The following is a 21766-nucleotide window of genomic DNA, read 5'->3' as shown; positions in this document are numbered from 1 at the left end:
AAAACTCCTCTGCCTGCAACTCTCTCTTCTCCCCGCTCCAAAAAGACACTACCTGCCACCCAAGGTAATAGCAACAGAGCCGCCAAGTGTCCCTAATTTTCCAGGGACAGTCACAGATCTACAGAAGCTGTCCTGGTTTTTGATTTGATCCTGGGACATTCCACTTTTCCTTAGGACAGACACCCTTATTTTCATCAGAGAAATGTTGGAGGGTATGGAATAGGACGTCCCCAGGGTTTGTTTGCTTTTCCAGCCGGAACTCAATTCCGGCACCTCTCAGGTGGGCACCATTGCTGTTATGTAAGAGAACAAGGGAGGCATTCACGGTGAGTTCCGGCACCTCTTTTTCTAGAAAAATAGCACTGGACCGTCCCCATTTTCATCGGAGATACTTTGGAAGGTATGGAATAGGATGTCCCTATTTTCATCGGAGAAATGTTGCAGGGTATGTAGCAAATATTTGGACAATACAGTGGTACCTCGGGTTACATACGCTTCAGGTTACATACGCTTCAGGTTACAGACTCCGCTAACCCAGAAATAGTACCTCGGGTTAAGAACTTTGCTTCAGGATAAGAACAGAAATTGTGCTCTGGCAGCAGCAGGAGGCCCCATTAGCTAAAGTGGTGCTTCAGGTTAAGAACAGTTTCAGGTTAAGAACGGGCCTCCGGAACGAATTAAGTACGTAACCAGAGGTACCACTGTATTGGAGAAGAATATCAAGAAAAATCAAGGATGTGACCCAATGGTTCCAGGGACCTGCTCCTTAGCACTGTTTTTCAACAGACGACAAGCCTATGGACCAGCTTTTCCCTCCGACATGTTGCCCTCTAGATGGTGTTGGACTCCCCGCAGCTCCAGCCAGCATGGCCAATTGCTAGGGATGATGGGACTTGGAGTCCAGCAACACCTGGATTGCAGCAGGTTAGGAAAACTGTCATTCATACATGGCTTTGACTTACATATGTAGAGTTGGGGCTCCTCGCCCCTCTCCAAGGAACTGTGATAGCTGCATCAGCCCGGTTCTTGGGTATCAGCTTGGCTCTCCATTTTGTTCCCGTGACGTTTCTCTGTGGTACTTTGTAAAGAGTAATATTGATTTTCTTTTCTTTTTTAATGATTATTTTATGGGAAGGGTTGCTATTGTTTAGATACAGGGTGCTCTCTCTGTACTTATTAGCCCGAAGTAAACAGAAAGGTATGTTTATAGCTTTTTTAAAAAGTGACCTTTTTTTTTTTGTAAGTTAACTATTATAACACTGTCATACTTAGCACTTTGGGTGGTTTTGATATAAAAAAAATGGTTTCTAAAAATTGTACCCTCCATTTTAAAATAATAAACCATCTCTGCTGCTACAGCATTATAGAACCTAGTCCTTTGCATCCTGTTCTGAAGCTTTTTGCCCCGGTCCATCAAAGACAATCTCTGCAAATAGGTGGATTTTCTTTGTGAGGCTCATCCCAGCTCCATTGAATTGGATGGCTGCATCTCATACAGGAGAAGAATCACAGTGCCATCCAGGACAGTTAGTTGGCATTGGTCAAAGCACGTCAAAGGTAGGGTAGGGTCTTTATCCATGCCTGAGCGCTTCTTTTTTATTATTTATTTATTTATTATTTTGACAGAGTAATAATCACAAATAATTAAGAATCAAAATGTGCACCCCACCCCTGCGACCATTCCATTGTAACTATCCAACCTCCCAAAATTTCAACACCTCTTACGATGGTATGACCCTTTCTGGTTTAACAGTACAAATTCTACAAACACCTTCCGTATCTCTTCGAAATCATTTCTCCTGAATATTCCCAATGTTACCTTAATGGCACATGTTAATCTATCATTAATAGCTATATCCCACACCTCTTTATACCATTCTTCCATTTTATATCCTGCTTGCCCCTTCCACCTCCTAGCTATCCTAATCCATGCATCTGTCAATAAATTTGTGAGCAGGTTCTTCATAGCGAGGAATTATGTTCACATGTGGTGGGGGTGTAGATATGTACAATTTTTCTGGGAAATGGTGTTTAAGAAGATAACAGAAATCACTGGGTTAAAGCTGACCAAAAGTCCAGAGATATTATTATCAATTTAAGATGGGGTGGAATGTTCACAGGCTATGAAGGCCTGAGCGCTTCTTAAACTATGGATAACTTTCTTTTTGCACCTTTAAACGCTGACCCTTATCTTCTGTAACTCATTCATGGAACTCACTGTCAAAGGATATGACTGGTTGGTAGCTAATAGGCTGTTTTCAATGGGGAATTGATTGAGGATGGAGCTCAATTTAATATGTAGATTATATATTATAAATTACATATTATAAATTTGAAGGAAGTGCCTTTGATTTGTGTTGTGGCATCTTACATGATAGAAAACAAGGTAGAAATGGATGGTGGACATCTGTAGGGTTCTTACATTTAAAGGGTACAGACATGGAGATTTTGCTGCCACATTGTTAATGATTTTAAAGCACTCTCTTGGATAGAAACAAGATTGTGGTCCAATCCTCTGCGGAATAGGAAGAAACCCTACTTTTTCCAATAGGGCTTCCTCCTAGGTAAGTGTGCACAGGATTGCAGCCTTCAAATGATTGCACACATAATACTGTCTTGCTGTGCATTGACCAAGTTTCAAAACCATGCCCCGAAGCATATGCCCGATTGTTACTTCTTCCAGATGAATGAAACCCTGAAGCCCATCATTGCACAGATAGCTAGCTTATGTTTATATATTGCTTCCCACCGGTGCCTTTCTTCTGAGGAAAAAAAAAGAGTGGGGGAACTCACCACCAAGTTCATTTGTTTATTTATTGCGGGCCCAATCACAGTGCCACCCCCACCCCAACCCCCAGGCAGCTGCTAAACGTAAGGTGTGTTTAATAAACTCAAGCAGACAATGATCTAGATTAGAAATGACCACAACTTTATTGATTACAGATACTGTATTCTTCTTCTTTGGCGATCACTCGTAGCCAAGTAAGATTGTCTTCCATGAACACGGTTTTAGCAGTGAGTCCGTAAGTGACTGTGGAGGCCAATTCTGGATCCACACATCCTTCCACAGTGGGGACGTTGGTTTCCAGACGGGAGTTGATCACGGTGAGGGTTTGCCAAGCATGCCTTCCTCTTAGCACGTTTCTCCCTTGCATCCTGAGTTTGAGTGTCTTCAAAGGCCATGACACCCTTGGTCAAGGCTGTTCTCCAGTTGGAGCACTCGCAGGCCAGTGTTTCCCAATTGTCGGTGTTTATGCTACATTTTTAAAAATTTGCCTTGAGAGAGTCTTTGAACCTCTTTTGTTGACCACCATCATTATGTTTTCCATTTTTAAGTTCAGAATAGAGTAGTTGCTTTTGAAGACAATAATCAGGCATCCACACAACATGACCAGTCCAACGAAGTTGATGTTGAAGAATCATTTACAGATCTAGACAGATTTTCAGCTCAGGCATTGGGTGTATATCTGTTACAGCCCCCGCAAACTAACAAAAAATCAATTATTTAATTTTTTAAAAGGTAAGGGAATTCAGTTCCCCTGAGTTCCTACTGGGGAAAAAAAAAAACCCTGCTTCCCACAACCAGAGGTGTTCTGATGCTATTTTATAATAACGAAATGCAGAATATCCCCTTATCCCTTGCGCAGCACTGTTCAAGCTTATTTTAAAAATCCATATACCCACACGTATATACCCCTCATAGCTGAGATCCCTGGCCTTGTAAAGTGGAAGCTGTGATTTAAATAGAGCAGGCGATACCTATGGGAGGGGATGTTTAGAGTCAGTATTTGTGTTGCTACACTCCGCTGTTACCAGACGCTATAATAAAATCGCTTGCATCAGAGGAAAGCTGACCACACATTTTAGCACTTTTCATAGCTCGGACTTAATCACGGCAGGAAGCTTTCCTGCTGCTAGGGGAACATATTGCGTCACCAGAACATCTGACACGGGTATCGTGTGTCAATCACTTTGCTTAAGGTCATTAAAAATATTAGGGGGTGTCCTCTTACAATATAAAGCCTTTGCACGGAGCGACAATTAACGGGGCCCGTAGCAATGACAAATAATTGAACAGGTGGATTAAAAAGAAACATCCCTCCCGTTCGCAGCGTGGAAAGTGATTAACATCAGCAAGACTCTGCAAACTGATCTGTTGCCGAAGGGAGAGCATTTAGCAGGTTTCAGCATGGGAAATAAAAAGGATATCTTCCGATGCTGTTCCCCTTTCTGTTCCACCACCACCTCGTCATTAGTGCAGCAACCTGCTTTGGTCATATTTTGAGTTTAAAGGTAAAGGTAAAGGTACCCCTGCCCGTACGGGCCAGTCTTGACAGACTCTGGGGTTGTGCGCCCATCTCACTTAAGAGGCCAGGGGACACTTAAGAGGCTGTCCGGAGACACTTCCGGGTCACGTGGCCAGCGTGACATCGCTGCTCTGGCGAGCCAGAGCCGCACACGGAAACGCCGTTTACCTTCCCGCTGGTAAGCGGTCCCTATTTATCTACTTGCACCCGGAGGTGCTTTCGAACTGCTAGGTTGGCAGGCGCTGGGACCGAGCAGCGGGAGCGCACCCCGCCGCAGGGATTCGAACCGCCGACCTTTCGATTGGCAAGTCCTAGGCGCTGAGGCTTTAACCCACAGCGCCACCTGCGTCCCTATTTTGAGTTTAGATGCACTGAAAACAGTTGGGAGACTGACATTAGCCCTACCCCCACCCCCCACCCCCGCTCCAACTGACACAGGTTTTTTAAAAACAAAAATAATTTTTTATTTCAGTTTTTTTAGGTTACAAAACTACGTACACTGTCTCTTCCCCCACCCCACCCCCACCCCGATCATAGAGTCATTTCTGTAGATCAGTTCATTCAATGTGAGACTTTACGGGTGTATACAGTACAGTGGTACCTCGGGTTAAATACGCTTCAGGTTACATACGTTTCAGGTTACAGACTCTGCTAACCCAGAAATATTACCTCGGGTTAAGAACTTTGTTTCAGAAATCGCGTCGCGGTGGTGCAGCAGCAGTGGGAGGCCCCATTAGCTAAAGTGGTGCTTCAGGTTAAGACCAGTTTCAGGTTAAGAATGGACCTCCAGAACGGATTAAGTATGTAACCAGAGGTATCACTGTATAGGTTTGGGGGAAAAGAGAGAGTGGGGTGGTAAAAATTGCCTTCTTTTACTTAGTGTATGTGGGGGGGGGGGGGGGTTGTGTTGATGTTGATATGATACAGCCAAGCTTGTCCAGGATGTGGACCTCATCCCATGATTGCCTCTCTTCAGTGGTTTTTATGAGGCTTCAAAAATTCCCTAAACCTGTTTCACGAGACATGATTGCACATGGCAAGTTGGTGAGAAACCGCCCTCGTTAGTTGACTGGCATTTGATAACCTCATGTGCAGATCACCTTGAGACAGTTGTTTAGCTATTAATAAATCAAGGATGATTATGGCGGTGGTGATAATTAATCAGTCAAGGAGGAGAGTTTTGTGTCTATCTGTGTGTGCATGCATATGGGTTAAGGTAAAGGACCCCTGGACGGTTAAGTCCAGCCAAAGGCAACTATGGGGTTGTGGCGCTCATCTTGCTTCAGGCCTAGGGAGCTGGCGTTAGTCCACAGACAGCTTTCCAGGTCATGGGGCCAGCATGACTAAACCACTTCTGGCACAACAGATCACCGTGACGAAAACCAGAGTGCACGGAAACGCCATTTACCTTCCCACTACAGTGGTACCTATTTATCTATAGTGGTACCTTGGGTTACAGATGCTTTAGGTTACAGACGCTTCAGGGTACAGACTCCGCTAACCCAGAAATAGTACCTTGGGTTAAGAACTTTGCTTCAGGATGAGAACAGAAATCGTGCGGCGGCAGCGGGAGGCCCCATTAGCTAAAGTGGTGCCTCAGGTTAAGAACAGTTTCAGGTTAAGAACGGACCTCCAGAATGAATTAAGTTCTTAACCCGAGGTACCACTGTACTTGCACTGGTGTGCTTTCGAAGTGCTAGGTTGGCAGGAGCTGCGACAGAGCAACGGGAGCTCACCCCGTCGTGGGGATTTGAACCACCTACCTTCTGATCGGCAAGCCCAAGAGGCTCAGTGGTTTAGACCACAGTGCATATGGGGAGAATACACTCACCACTGAAAGGTGGGCCCTGGAGAGTTGACCAAGGGTAAACCATTGTTGTTGTTGTTTAGTCGTTTAGTCGTATCCGACTCTTCGTGACCCCATGGACCAGAGAACGCCAGGCACTCCTGTCCTCCACTGCCCCCCGCAGCTTGGTCAGACTCATGCTGGTAACCTCAAAAACACTATCCAACCATCTCGTCCTCTGTCGCCCCCTTCTCCTTGTGCCCTCCATCTTTCCCAACATCAGGGTCTTCTCCAGGGAGTCTTCTCTTCTCATGAGGTGGCCAAAGTACTGGAGCCTCAGCTTCACAATCTGGCCTTCCAGTGAGCACTCAGGGCTGATTTCCTTCAGAATGGAGAGGTTTGATCTTCTTGCAGTCCATGGGACTCTCAAGAGTCTCCTCCAGCACCATAATTCAAAAGCATCAATTCTTCAGCGATCAGCCTTCTTTATGGTCCAGCTCTCACTTCCATACATCACTACTGGGAAAACCATAGCTTTAACTATACGGACCTTTGTTTGCAAGGTGATGTCTCTACTTCTCAAGATGCTGTCTAGGCCTGCCATTGCCCTTCTCCCAAGAAGCAGGCGTCTTTTAATTTTGTGGCTGCTGTCACCATCTGCAGTGATCATGGAGCCCAAGAAAGTAAAATCTCTCACTGCCTCCATTTCTTCCCCTTCTATTTGCCAGGAGGTGATGGGACCAGTAGCCATGATCTTCGTTTTTTTGATGTTGAGCTTCAGACCATATTTTGCACTCTCCTCTTTCACCCTCAATAAAAGGTTCTTTAATTCCTCCTCACTTTCTGCCATCAAGGTTGTGTCATCTGCATATCTGAGGTTGTTGATATTTCTTCCGGCAATCTTAATTCCGGCTAGGGTAAACCATAGAATCATAGAATTGCCGCCTCGGAAAGGTACCATGAAGGGACCTCTAGTCCAACTGCCTGCAGTGCAAGAATCTTTTGTCCAACGTGAGCCTCAAACCCACAACCTGAGATTAAGATTCTTGTGCTCTACCAGCTAAGCTACTCAAATGAAGCCTTTGAGACCAAATAGAGAGAGAGAGAGAGAGAGAGAGAGAGAGAGAGAGAGAGAGAGATTGCCAACCCCTGATCTAAAGCACACATGTTTTGGCTTTGCTTCAAAAAAAATTTATCAAAAATTCACAGTGGCTCACAACAAAAATATGATAAAAGTACAACAACATTGCTAACAGCGCAAAGTTATTTGCCTGCTCAGAAGTAAGTCTAAATGAATGCAATGCATTGGAAGGAGAACTTGGGGAGAGAGCATGAGTGATGATGTCATCTGCCATGTGACTGATGGACGCTCCTCGCTCGGGGAAATGAATGAGGTGAAAGTGAGGTTTTTCGAACTATGCTAGATTAATGGAGAAGAAGTTGGAGGAAGGAGATAATCACGAAGAGGCCGGATACTTCGTTTCTTTCCGACGTCACACAAGCAGTTCACACAAGAGCATTTCTTTGCCAGGTTGTCGGGATTTCTTAAGAAAAGCGAAAGGTTGCGTTTCAGCTGGCTGGAGCTATCTGGTGAAAGTTCAATCGGTTTTACGAGTGGAATTTATTCCGTAAATGTTTATACAAAGGCTGTCAGCTGATCCTACTAAACTGAGCATTATGCTATATAGTGCTGCTTTTGGCAGGAGGTCTATATGTATGTACATAAATGGTTCAATACAGCGGCCTGCATTTCTGGAGACTTCTTGGAGGTGTGGCTTATGAAGACTGCCCTTGTAAGCTCCTGCAGTTAACAAAATTACCACAACACCACTATTCCTATGTAAATAAGGAATGGCGCTTAAATGACTAGAATCAGCAGAACCTCATACCTCTCCCAACCATCCAACTATTTACCCCAGGCATAGGCAAACTTGGCCCTTCAGATGTTTTGGGACTACAACTCCCACCATCCCTGACCACTGGTCCTGTTAGCTAGGGGTGATGGGAGCTGTAGTCCCAAAACATCTGGAGGGCCAAGTTTGCCTATGCCTGATTTACCCCTTCCAGACCTTTCAGCCCAACCACTGGTTCCCCAAATTCCCTTCCACCACAGTTATGAAGCAGGCTGCTATAGGAGCACTCCAGGAGCAACTGAAGAGAGAGAAAAAGATTAGAGTCTCACCTTCCCTCTTCTGCCTAGTGGCAGCTGGAGAAGAATTTAGAAGTCACAATACTCACCTCATTATTTCTGATTCACAAAGTAGGAGCACAGCAATAATTGCCTTTTGATAATGAATCTGTCATCTTAGGCAGGCCATCTCACCTTGTTGATTTCAGCATCCAGGTAGGCTCATATGGAGACAGGCAGTTCTTGAGGAGAATTTTCATGACAACTTTCTCTTTAAACCACAATGCTGTGGAAATGGTGAATTTTCATGATAACTTTTTATTTAAACCACAATGCTGTGGAAATGGTAATTTTCATGGGGAATTTTCATGATAACTTTTTCTTTAAACCACAATGCTGTGGAAATGTTGAGTTTTCATGATAACTTTTTCTTTAAACCACAACGCTGTGAAAATGGTGAGTTTTCATGATAAATTTATCTTTAAACCACAACGCTGTGCAAGTGTGACAAACAGAACTCAATACGGGGGGGGGGCATTTTGTCCCTCCCTCCCTCCCTCCCGCCCTCCCTCCCCACCCCCAGCGCAAACCCTCCAAGCCAGCCACAACCATTCAAATTCAGCCATATTCCCCTTTCTGCCTCAAGCACTCACTTTGTGAATTGAATTAACAGCTTTCCTGGAAAACTGGCCTGTGATGACATGATTTCCTTGTGAACTCCATCCACCTGTCATGTTAAAGTTTGGGAAGCTGCCAGAACTGGCAGGAAATAATAGGCAGCAGGATACTGGTGTGTGTCAATGCCCCTGACCCTCCCATTCCTGAACATGAATAAGTTTGAAGCTCGCAAGGCGTCAGAGCCCATCAGCTCCTGGATCCACAGAAGCATATGGGTGGGATGCACAGCTATTAAAATAACATCCAGCTGGCCAGGTTGCTGCAGAAACCCTTCACAGCATGGGAAGCTCAAGGCGGTGACATTCTCTCCGGCCGGTGGCTCCCCACTCATCCCTTTGTTCTCTGGCAGGCGTAAGGTTCTGACCGGTTCTAAATGAAGAACGAAACACAATCCCTCTACCAGTCACCGTTTGACACAAGTTGAAATCAAAGTTCACCCTAGGGAAACATGAAAACGAATGGTCACAGTTTCCATGTTTCAAAAGCTCCTCTTTAGAAGGAAGTGTGGTCAACGGCAATGCTGAAAAATATCACAGTGGAAATGGGTTTCCAGATGATTTCATTGTTATTTTACAGCTTTTGTGGTGTGGGACACGGGTGGCGCTGTGGGTTAAAGCACAGAGCCTAGGACTTGCCGATCAGAAGGTCGGCGGTTTGAATCCCCGTGACGGGGTGAGCTCCCGTTGCTCAGTCCCTGCTCCTGCCAACCTAGCAGTTCGAAAGCAAGTCAAAGTGCAAGTAGATAAATAGGTATCGCTCCGGCGGGAAGGTAAACAGCGTTTCCGTGTGCTGCTCTGGTTCGCCAGAAGCAGCTTGGTCATGCTGGCCACATGACCCGGAAGCTGTACGCTGGCTCCCTCGGCCAATAAAGCAAGATGAGCGCCGCAACCCCAGAGTCGGTCACGACTGGACCTAATGGTCAGGGGTCCCTTTACCTTTACCTATGTGTTCAAAATCATCATCATCATTATTTATTATTTATACCCCACCCTATTAAGCATTAAAAGCTTCCCTAAACAAGACTGCCTTCAGATATCTTTTAAAATTTTGGTAGTTGTTTTTCTCTTTGACATCTGGTGGGAGGGCGTTCCACAAGGCGGGTGCCACTACCAATAATGCCCTCTGCCTGGTTCCCTGTAACTTGGCTTCTTGCAGCGAGGGAGCCACCAGAAGGCCTCAGTGTCTGGGCAGAACGATGGAGGTGGAGACGCTCCTTCAGGTATACTGGACCAAGGCCATTTAGGGCTTTAAAAGCTGTCAACATGGTTGCCTACTTCAGGTAAGTTTAACCCATGCACCTCTTAATTAAGGCACACCCCGTTTTAAGCAGGACACCCCAGAATTCCAGAAGACATCCTGGCTTATGATTGGGTCCTGGAATGTCCTGGTTTTTTGTCCAGCACTCTGACATGAGTTAGCTGACTCACACCAGAGCGCTGGACCAGATGATGCTCGGTTTTTTTGTTTTGCTCTCTCACATAGATCAGCTGGCTCCCACGAGAGCCTGGGACCAAAAAAAACGAGCGTCTCAATTTTGATCAGTGGGATGTTGGTAGGTATGCTAAGGCGAAACGGCTTCATCCTGGGAGATACTTCACATTTTATAGGGCAGCAAATCCTCTTAGACCACTGACTGCAGCGGCTCACAATCAATCCATGGTTCCTGCTGAGTTTACCTTTCCATGCATCTGCCAAGAACACGCTTCTCCCTTTACTTCATTGCAAATTATGCGTGCAGTATATGGGCCTGCTCTGCTTTGGGAATCTAGCACCACCACCACCACCCAAATTTTATTATTATTTATACCCCGCCCATCCAGCTGGGTTTCCCCAGTCACAAGTTTGTTCTCATGTTTATGTATTGATTAATTAAATTAACATATTTTTCCGTGTATAAGACACCCCCATGTATAAGATGCCCCTTACTTTGGGGGGCCCCAAATTTAGAAAATGGGCACATGCACTATCCATGTATAAGATGCCCCCAGATTTTTAACCTTATTTTAAAGTAAAAAAAAAAAATGTATCTGGTCTTATACACAGAAAAGTACAGTAAATTTATCACGCCAATCCTGTGCAAAAGCCACAGGATGGTTGGCAACAGGCAAATAGATTTAAATAGTAATGATAATAATTTATTATTTATACCCCACCCATCTGGCTGGGTTTTGCCAGCCACTCTGGGCAGCTCCCAACAGAATACATAGCATCTGTAAAATAACACAATCCTTTAAAACATTTTTGCAGAAGCAATCAGCTCTCACCTCCTCCAAACGCTGTCCCCCCAATGTGTTGTAACCAACCACCTAAAATAGTGTTGAATGGTTATATGTGTGGATAGCAGCTGATGACAACAGACACTAGTAAAGTAATATTCCTTGGTGTTTTACACATTTAAAAAACAGACCCCCAAAGAGATTTTAGCAAAATGAAGAAAAGGAGTCTAGCCAAGTCAGAACTGAATTGATATTGCTGTTTTCCCTCCAGGCACTAATTTTAAATTAATGCATCCCCCCCCCCCCCAAAAAAAAAAATTCAGAAAAATCTTACATCTTTTTATACCATAAAATAAGAGAGAGCCCTTCTGGGCTGCATCAATAGGAGTATTGCATCTAGATCAAGGGAAGTAATAGTGCCACTGTATTCTGCTCTGGTCAGACCTCACCTGGAGTACTGTGTCCAGTTCTGGGCACCACAGTTCAAGAAGGACACTGACAAACTGGAACATGTCCAGAGGAGGGCAACCAAAATGGTCAAAGGCCTGGAAATGATGCCTTATGAGGAACGGCTAAGGGAGCTGGGCATGTTTAGCCTGGAGAAGAGGAGGTTAAGGGGTGATATGATAGCCATGTTCAAATATATAAAAGGATGTCACATAGAGGAGGGAGAAAGGTTGTTTTCTGCTGCTCCAGAGAAGCGGACACGGAGCAATGGTTCCAAACTACAAGAAAGAAGATTCCATCTAAACATTAGGAAGAACTTCCTGACAGTAAGAGCTGTTCGACAGTGGAATTTGCTGCCAAGGAGTGTGGTGGAGTCTCCTTCTTTGGAGGTCTTTAAGCAGAGGCTTGACAACCATATGTCAGGAGTGCTCTGATGGTGTTTCCTGCTTGGCAGGGGGTTGGACTCAATGGCCCTTGTGGTCTCTTCCAACTCTATGATTCTGTGATTCTATGATTCTATGATTCATTTCCTGGGGAAAGCAAATTTAGCAGCCATCAAAACAGTGAAACACACACAAACAGCCTCAGAATGTAAAGAATAGGAACCAGAATGCAACCAGTGGCTGGACATCTGATATTTAGAAGCTTATTTCCAAACATGTTATGCTTCCCCCAACACAATGCCAGATTATCTCTGAGAGGAAACTGAGCTGAAATGGATGCTGAGGAGGCAGAACTGGTAGCCCAGCCCTCCTGATATTGTTGGACTACAACTCCCATCATCCTTGGCCATTGGCGCTGATGGGAACTGGAGTCCAACAACACAGATTCTCCATCCCTTGCTTAGAGCAAGGTAGCGTAACAGGACTCACAGACTGATTTCTGAAAACAGCATCACCTACTGCTGGAAAAGCACCATTGCTCACTTAAAACTCCCCATGGCATTGTATAACATGGTGGATGCTGGGAGTTCTGCGTACCCCATCTTGTATCCTGTCCATGTGCATAATTTTCAGGTAGGAAATGGTTTTCCTGGTGGTCCCTGGCATCCCCACCTCCTTTCCCTTGGAAATTCCCCAAAGGTGAGAAAATACCATCATTATTAGAATGGCAAAGTAAACTCTTTGCGTTTGTGGAAATGGCAAAATTGATGGCAGCTATTAAAGAGTGGGAGGGAGTGAAGGAATATATGAAAAAATATAGTTCCAAAACTGGAATATTAATAGATAACGTGGAAAACGTGCAGGGATAAGCAAGGAAATAATAAAAGAATCAGCTGAACAATGATTCAATTATAACAACACAACAAGGTGGAAGAAGTAAAAAGAAAAGAGATCACACATGGGTGAAGGGGAACAGGGGCTATAGGGGAATTTGAAATATTATTTATAATATAAAAGCTTTAATATAAAATTTGTATTTGTGTACAGCAAAGAGAAGTTTAGAGTAATTGGTTATATTTTAATTTAGTTAATTATGTAATAGGTTTATGTTAGAAAATGAATATGGATGTTGAATTTGATGTTTGTAATTTTTCCTTTTTTGGTTTTGAAAAGAAAAGAAATTCTCCAAAGGCTTCTCAACCATTTAGAAACACCATGAATCTTCCTTATTGCAGCTGGCTTAATTTTTTAGTGATGGAGATTAACCTTTGGGGGATTGTACGTGAGTAGTATCTCGCTTAGTTGTCCATAGGCTTCTCTTTTCTTCTTATTACTTTATTACCCAGCAGCGTACTTCAGGATGGAAGATTGAAATAAATGCAGCGCCAGAAAATATAGTCTACCGGGAATCGCAATGAACCTGGCTCTGTATTCTGTCGGAGAAAGGAAAGCAGCTCTGCTTCCCCAAGCAAATACAGAGATGTCTGTCTAACATTTGGCAATGCTAAGCATGCAACCCAAAAAAGAACCTTTATTTCCGGGGCTTGTGGAAGGAAGCCAGGGTATGTCGGAATGGCATTCTGGGATTGCGGCTGAAAGGAAACTGTTTGTTTGTAAGCAAGCCATCATCCATCTGCATTTAGTCCTGCTGCTACTATGGAGGGTTTGATCCTGCAATCCTTGTTCTGGCAAATCACATCCCGGAGAGATGCGTGCCAGACTGGGATCACTGGAAGTTTTTTTTGCCCGAGATACTTTGGCTTTTCAGACTGCATCAGTAGCAAAAGCAGCCTTCTCATTCTAACGCCCACACACGGTGTTCACAAAATTAACCCGGGGAAATTTTGTCCTAAATTTCTCACGCCTGCTGAGCCACATTCCTGGAAGAAGAAGAAGAAAATGTCTCCCGACCAGCATGACTCTTCTGAGATAAAGTTTTGTGTTTTCGTCGTGAAACAAGATACCCGATCAGATGTTCGCTGTCCTGCATTGAACGAACCTTCGTGAATCATCACCAAAGCTTTTGTGAGTTGGAATACATATTTAGATGCAATCTGGCCAGGGTTAGTTTATGGCTTAAAACAAGCTTCCTCAGCCTCGGCCCTCCAGATGTTTTTGGCCTACAATTCCCATGATCCCTAGCTAGCAGGACCAGTGGTCAGGGACGATGGGAATAGTAGTCTCAGAACATCTGGAGGGCCCAGGTTGAGGAAGTCTGGCTTAAAACTTTAAGCAGTTTCAAGACCCAGTGATTTTAATGAGGAAGTAAAGCCACTTTCGCTCTAAGGAGGAAGTGGGGTTGCGGGCTTCACAGCCCCTCCACGTGCGCTGTGGGTGGAGGGCAGCCCCTGTGCGATTGGGGGGATTCTCGGCCGCATCACCCCCTGGCAGGCCAATCGGCCGCTTCAGGGGGCGTAGCCTGCCCTATAAAGGCAGGACGCGGCTGGAGATCTCCCTCTTTGCCGCTCACCAGTTGTTCCTGCTTTTCCCACTCTCCCGCCCTATACGTTTTCGTTCTTTGATCTTGCTATGGACCTTGGTTGGTCGCCATTGAGGGGCCTGGTAGGAATTTTTCCACTTGGCAAATTGTCACCAGCCACTTGCTTTTCACCTACCTCGTAGCAAATCTTCACAACTTTCTGGGTATTGCTGGTTAGGCATTGGTATTGTTCTGTAGTTGGAAGAGGGGCCATCACCTGCCCCGCATATTGAAGGGTAGTCTGATAAAGGATTCCGGGGGGCTTGTCCATGTCCGAAGCCTAGGGAGGTTAGGGCCCCTGAGCGGTGACCCCGGGGGGAGTTCCTAGCCAATGTTCATCAACAGGACTCCCCCTATCGGTGGTTAACCCTTCCTGGACTTCGAGTGGACTGGCTGAAGTCAGATATAGTCAGTTAGGACCAATGCCTAAGCCAATACCGCTCATCACTTGTAACCAATAAAGTTGTGGCCTTTTTTAGCCCATTAACTTTATAATTATGTCATGTGTTATTATTTCCACCTGGGGGGGGGGACTCGCCACACATATATGCAAGCCTATCCTTATTTGGGGGTAAGGCCTTTTGAACAGAGTAGGGTTTACACTACATCCTATTAGGTAGACATCAAACTGTGCCAAACATCTCCCCATTGCAATCAATGGGTCTTAACTTTAGTTCAGTCGTATACATTGTTTGAAACACTCCAGAGCAGCAATTTCTCCTAGGAACAAGGACACTTTGGGACAACCTTTGCTTGTATGTTTTATCTCCTGCCTTTTGGCTCATAAGATAGAGTAGCAAACCTTTGGAAATGTCTTCAACGTCTTGATCTCTGCTTTAAAAAGTGATGGAAGAAAGGAAAGCAACATGCATAACCCAGCCAAAACCAAAGACTATTGCTCCCTCCCTCCAATTGGTGGGCAACGAAGCTGTCAATTTCAGTTTCTGCTCGTTTCTCATTTTTAAAATCTTAATTTCAGTTCTCTCCATTCCACAGTAATTTACAATTTGAAGGGAGGGAAAGTCAGGAAAATTCATCAGCATTTTTGTGCCATTTTCTCCCAATATGTAAATTTTAATATGCAGTATTGACTAATATACACATTTCTGCAAGCATTTCCTCCTGATATAATGCATTTTTGTAAGTTTATTTCACTGCATGCATTTCTTAATAACATTTCTCCCCAAAAATAGATTTTTGTATATGCGGGCAGGAGAATTGCATCGCTAACTTTGGAGAAGTGTGAATTTCAAAGGATAGCTGTGCTTTGGTTTACATATGGGTTTGGAAAGTGTGGTTAGGTAGTTTATCGTTAAAATGCAAACAAAATCAAATTTCACCCCCGTCTCTATCCACCACTTTCACTGAGAAAGTTGGGCTAAACTTTCCCAATGAGACACGGGGGACAACTCACAGCACTCCTCCAAAAAAACCCATAATGAAGGAACTAAACACACCTTAGCAGGGACTGTTGTTGTTGTTTAGTTGTTTAGTCGTGTCCGACTCTTCGTGACCCCATGGACCAGAGCACGCCAGGCACTCCTGGCTTCCACTGCATCCCACAGTTTGGTCAAACTCACGTTAGTAGCTTCGAGAACACTGTCCAACCATTTCGTCCTCTGTCGTCCCCTTCTCCTTGTGCCCTCCATCTTTCCCAACATCAGGGTCTTTCCCAGGGAGTCTTCTCTTCTCATGAGGTGGCCAAAGTATTGGAGCCTCAGCTTCAGGATCTGTCCTTCCAGTGAGCACTCAGGGCTGATTTCCTTCAGAATGGATACGTTTGATCTTCTTGCAGTCCATGGGACTCTCAAGAGTCTCCTCCAGCACCATAATTCAAAAACATCAATTCTTCGGCGATCAGCCTTCTTTATGGTCCAGCTTTCACTTCCATACATCACTACTGGGAAAACCATAGCTTTTACTATACGGACCTTTGTTGGCAAGGTGATGTCTCTGCTTTTTAAGATGCTGTCTAGGTTTGTCATTGCTTTTCTCCCAAGAAGCAGGTGTCTTTTAATTTCGTGACTGCTGTCACCATCTGCAATGATCATGGAGCCCAAGAAAGTAAAATCTCTCACTGCCTCCATTCCCCCCCCCTTCTATTTGCCAGGAGGTGATGCGACCAGTGGCCATGATCTTAGTTTAGGAGGGACTACGTTCCATAAAGTACCAAGAAGGACCTGTCATGGCACAACACCATCAAGAGCGCCTCCTCTGCCAATTTTAGGGTCCAAATAAATTGATGTCAGGGGAGATTCTCTTTTAGGTACTTAGGTCCCAGGTGTGTTTTTTTAGTGCTTTCTACACCAGAACTTACACTTTGAATAGGGCCTGGTAGCACATAAGCAGCTACTGCAACACTTTCAGGGCTGGTGCTACATGGTTCCATTCAGCTGCACTAGGATATTGTCTGGGAATGGACTCAAGACGACAAGATGGAGGAGGAATGGTGGAGAACCGCCTCCCCCTTCTCCTGATGCTGCAGGAGAAGAGGAATGCAGCATTGATTTACATCAGGGGTTTGAGGAAGGTCACAGCTCAGAGATAGAAGAACTAGAATCATAGAATCATAGAGTTGGAAGAGACCACAAGGGCCATCGAGTCCAACCCCCTGCCAAGCAGGAACACCATCAGAGCACTCCTGACATATGGTTGTCAAGCCTCTGCTTAAAGACCTCCAAAGAAGGAGACTCCACCACACTCCTTGGCAGCAAATTCCACTGTCGAACAGCTCTTACTGTCAGGAAGTTCTTCCTAATGTTTAGGTGGAATCTTCTTTCTTGTAGTTTGGAACCATTGCTCCGTGTCCGCTTCTCTGGAGCAGCAGAAAACAACCTTTCTCCCTCCTCTATGTGACATCCTTTTATATATTTGAACATGGCTATCATACAACATGGCTATCATGGCCAAGAGATTTGGGAAGTGTTAGAAGAAGGAGACAGAGGCAGGGCAGCCAGCTGACACATTGTCACTGGAGAGTATTTCTGATCCCCCTTCTCTCAGAACTCGGCGTTCATTAAGAGTGCAGGAACAGAGGACTCAGCGACAATTGGCCACAAGCAGCCACTGTAAAGGGAGATGCTGTGGCTAGGGAGGAGGAGCTTAGTTGGAGCAACGTCATTGTCTGGGCTTGCTGTGTTCTTTTGTCTCTCGCTATTATGAATTAATAAACTCATTAAAAAACGGACCCCGCCTTGGTTTCTCCGCTCTTGCTGCAACTGGGGGAGTAATAGCTTTCCTGCAGCCTTGACAGATATCCACTACAACTAGACGGTGGTCACATCTGCATCCATCCCTCCTGCGAGCCTCCCACCTGCGAGGTCAGGGCTACACATCCTTGTTTATGTAGATCATCTATGTCAAGGACATGTCATATTCCATCAAGATCCAGAAATGATAATACAGTGGTACCTCAGGTTAAGTACTTAATTCGTTCTGGAGGTCTGTTCTCAACCTGAAACTGTTCTTAACCTGAAGCACCACTTTAGCTAATGGGGCCTCCTGCTGCTGCTGCGCCGCCGCCGCACGATTCTATCTATCTATCTATCTATCTATCTATCTATCTATCTATCTATCATCTATCATCTATCTATCTATCTATCATCTATCTATCTATCTATCTATCTATCTATCTATCTATCTATCTATCTATCTATCATCTATCTCTATCTGTCATCTGTCTATCTAGACTACTATGTGTTTATTGATTTAGTTCCCATATGATTAATATATTTTGTATACATAAAATGGCTCTTCGCTGACTGGGAAGGTTGTGGGTGGGATCTCTATGCCTGGGGGCTTTCAAAAGCAAGCTGGACAGACACCTGTTAGGGATGTTTTAGGTCTAGGATATCCTGCCCAGGGACATGGTCTTGAACACAGTAACCCATTGGATTCTGTCCAACACTATAGCATTCCTCTGCATCTTGGTAACCATACCATTTTAAATGAGTCTGGACCAGCCCCCTTCATAATAGTAAAATGTAGATCTCTTTTCAAATGTCCTGCTGGCAAATTACAATTTTCGAGAAAGCACTATCTTTATCTACCGTGCAAGAAGAAAAGGCTGTTTGAGACCACGGTCACACGGTTGGCTTCTTGAAATAAGATTGCAAATAGACTTCCTGCTGTCCTAGCCACTTAAACTAAAAATAGACCGTTTTTCGTCAGAATTCCTGCAATTGGATCAATTGCTTCCTGATCTGGATGCGAAATCATTGCCGCTTGATTGATGTGACAGCTTGATGTGACAAAGGGTTAATAAAACCTAGGCTAGAAATAGATGTTCACATTGTACCATCTGTGTCTTCCAAGCCTTAAGAGGAGGAGGGGGGCAGTACCGTCTGACAACTCAGCAAAGGTGGAGCAGATGTTCCACTAGGTAAATCCAGGAAAGAGGTAGAAGCAGGATTGGCCTGTGAGTTTGAATGATTTACATATTCTTTATTGGGCAAAGTTGAACTTGGCACTCTGGGTTGGGGAGCCACTTGGGGGACAATCAGTTGTGGGGAAATAGTGGGCCGGAGAAGGATTCAACATTCCTTTCCCTCCCCAATGCCCACATTCTTGTCTCTGGCCCTGATTGCTCCTACAGAATATGGCTTTTCAGAATGTATGTCAAGGTGATGCTACTGGCTTGTCTGTTAGCCCTCAGCCACAGAACAGATGTCAAATGTGACTTGTGACAAAGATGTGGAATGGGCATGGATAAAATGGGCTATCGCTGCCCCCTAACTCACCACCACACAACCTTCCTTCCAAGGAGTACAATATGGCAACCTTGGTTTTCCCACTCTCAGTTTTATCCTCTCACACAACCCTGGTTAAGCTGAGAGACCATGACTGGCCCAATCTCACCCAATGAAGTTCATGGCTCACTGTGGATTTGAACACCCACCTCCCAAGTACTAATCCAACAACACTCTAATGGCCACACCACAACTTTTTCCCAGTATGTGTGCGTTTTAGTATCTTTTTCCTTTCATTTTCCTTGGATAAATCAGAACCAGTGAAGGCAGTGAATGTATTTGGTGGCGGTTAGAGGACATTTTTATTTATGGACAGATTAAAATTTTTATTTCAAGCTGTGTCTCTGAAGAATGGAATGCATACAAAGTTCCAAACTTCCTTATCGCTTGTTTGTGGGTTGCTGTTTTTTTGCAGGAATTTGATACTGACCGTTACGCAAAGAGCAACCAATGGCCTCGCCAGCTGAAGGAATGTGGGGTTTTTCTACCCACTTTAAAAGAAAAGGAATTTGAATTGGCTCCAGAACCCCTTTAAAAACAGAGAGGGAAGTGGGGGGGGACTATTCACACAGTAAACCCTATCCTTCCAACCACACAGTGGCTCCAAGGCATCACCCATTTGTCATTTCAACCACAATCTAATCAACTGCACTGTTGAAAACAACCAGGCCTGTCAATGGTGCACAAAGGGGTGGCTGTGAAATGTCAGTCTATCACCAACAGGAAAATCAACATTCCATGGTGTTTATGGACCCAGCTTTGGGATACATTAGCCTAACCCAAAAAAAACACTTCCTCAGCGATAGATGTTGACGTAACAGCAGACTATTGAGATCCTGTCAACTGAGGTCAGTTGTTGTTGACTTGTTAGATTATAAACGGCCCCGTGAAGTAGTCTCTCAAACCAATGGTTCATTTCAAGGTGATGAGGGGTGGAGAGATTCTAGGCTTCGACCCATGCTATTTTTCTAGAAAAAGAGGTGCTGGAACTCAACATGAACACCTTCCTCGTTCTCTTAGAACGGCAATGGCGTCCACCTGAGAGGTGCCGGAACTGAGTTCCAGCTGAAAAAAAAGCCTGATACTGTCTGGAGATGGCACCTTCTAGGTCAGCAAACTTTTTGAGCAGGGGGCTGATCCACTGTCCCTCAGACCTTGTGAGGGGCCGGACTATACAGTGGTATCTTGGGTTAAGAACTTAATTCATTCTGGAGGTCCATTCGTAACCTGAAACTATTCTTAACCTGAGACACCACTTTAGCTAATGGGGCCTCCCACTGCTGCCGCGCCGCTACCGTGCAATTTCTACTCTCATCCTGAAGCAAAGTTCTTAACCCGAGGTACTATTTCTGGGTTAGCAGAGTCTGTAACCTGAAGCATCCGTAACCCGAGGTACCACTGTATTTTTTTTTGGGGGGGGGGATGAACGAATTCCTATGCCCCACAAATAGCCCAGAGATGCATTTTATAAAAATGCACACATTCTACTCGTGTAAAAATGCCAGGCAGGCCCCACAAATAACCTAGAGATGCATTTTTAATAAAAGGACACATTATACTTTATGTAAAAACACGCTGGTTCCTGGACCATCCTCTGTCCAGATTTAGAAGGCGATTGGGCCGGATCCGGCCCCTGGGCCTTAGTTTGCCTGCCCATGTTCTAGAATGAAAACCAGGATGGACTATAGATCAGTGATAGAGCACATGCTTTTCATGAAAAAAAGGTCCCTGGTTCATTTCCTGGAGTCTTTAGGTAGGGCTAGGAAGACTCCTAGCTATAATTTGATGGAGCACTAAGGAGATTGTTCCACCAAGCAAGCAAATAAGGGGGGCAACCTACCCTTTCTTTCCACCCATGCTGTTTTGAGGCTTCTTCCAACCCTCTACAGGGTTTTGAGGGTTCTTCCAACCCAGTTGTGCTAGCAAGCAACTTTGCATGGGCTTCCACTGGCAGAACTAGTTAGTTAAATCTGGTCCTGAGTCATTATTTCCAAATTTGCATATACATTACTAATGCAGATTTGTATCTTCCTTCAGCTTCTTTTTTGGCAATGCAAATCCTAATTTTTTGGGCACTGCTGGGACCAACACATTAGTTGTTTTCTTGCACTGATCAACAATATAAATTGTTTTTGCATCCAATCCCTCCCTACTGCTGTTTTCATTTCATTTTAAAATTGAAGCCAGTTTAAAATTAGCAGGAATAACAAAATATGCAACAAAAACCACATATTATAGGCAATTTGATTTTTTAAAAAAAGGTTATAATGAGTAGTATAACTGGGGGAAAAACAATTTAAAATGGATAAACATGAAACTCATAAGACCATTTCGTAGATTACAAGTTAGCATGAACTGAACCAAATATCAGCAAATGATTAAACAGTCCCTCCCAACAATTACAAAAAAAGCATTGAATAATTATAAACACCCAGAACAATAATACCAAAGAAACAATACATACACAATGTCATTGCAAAAGATATATTTCTTTCTTTCTTTTTTAATGTGGAGGAGTTTAAAGTCCCGGGTGTGGGAAACTTCTGAAAAGGAAATTCTGTAATAAAAACAACCATAGCTTGTCACATCAATTT

At 44.4% G+C, this 21766-nt stretch overlaps 1 long non-coding RNA gene across 1 annotated transcript; it reads right to left on the bottom strand.

Moving 5' to 3' along the window:
• Positions 1 to 2908: 2908 nt before the first annotated feature.
• Positions 2909 to 4734, bottom strand: LOC307209556. The gene is made up of 2 exons (XR_013835637.1): positions 4651 to 4734; positions 2909 to 4268 (listed from the first exon to the last, which is right to left on the bottom strand). It is a non-coding gene; the product is annotated as an uncharacterized lncRNA (long non-coding RNA).
• Positions 4735 to 21766: the final 17032 nt, after the last annotated feature.

The sequence above is a fragment of the Podarcis cretensis genome (genome assembly GCF_951804945.1).
Source record: "Podarcis cretensis genome assembly, chromosome: 2".
NCBI classification, from domain to species: Eukaryota; Metazoa; Chordata; class Lepidosauria; order Squamata; family Lacertidae; genus Podarcis; species Podarcis cretensis.
This window is presented reverse-complemented; position numbering and strand designations above follow the sequence as displayed.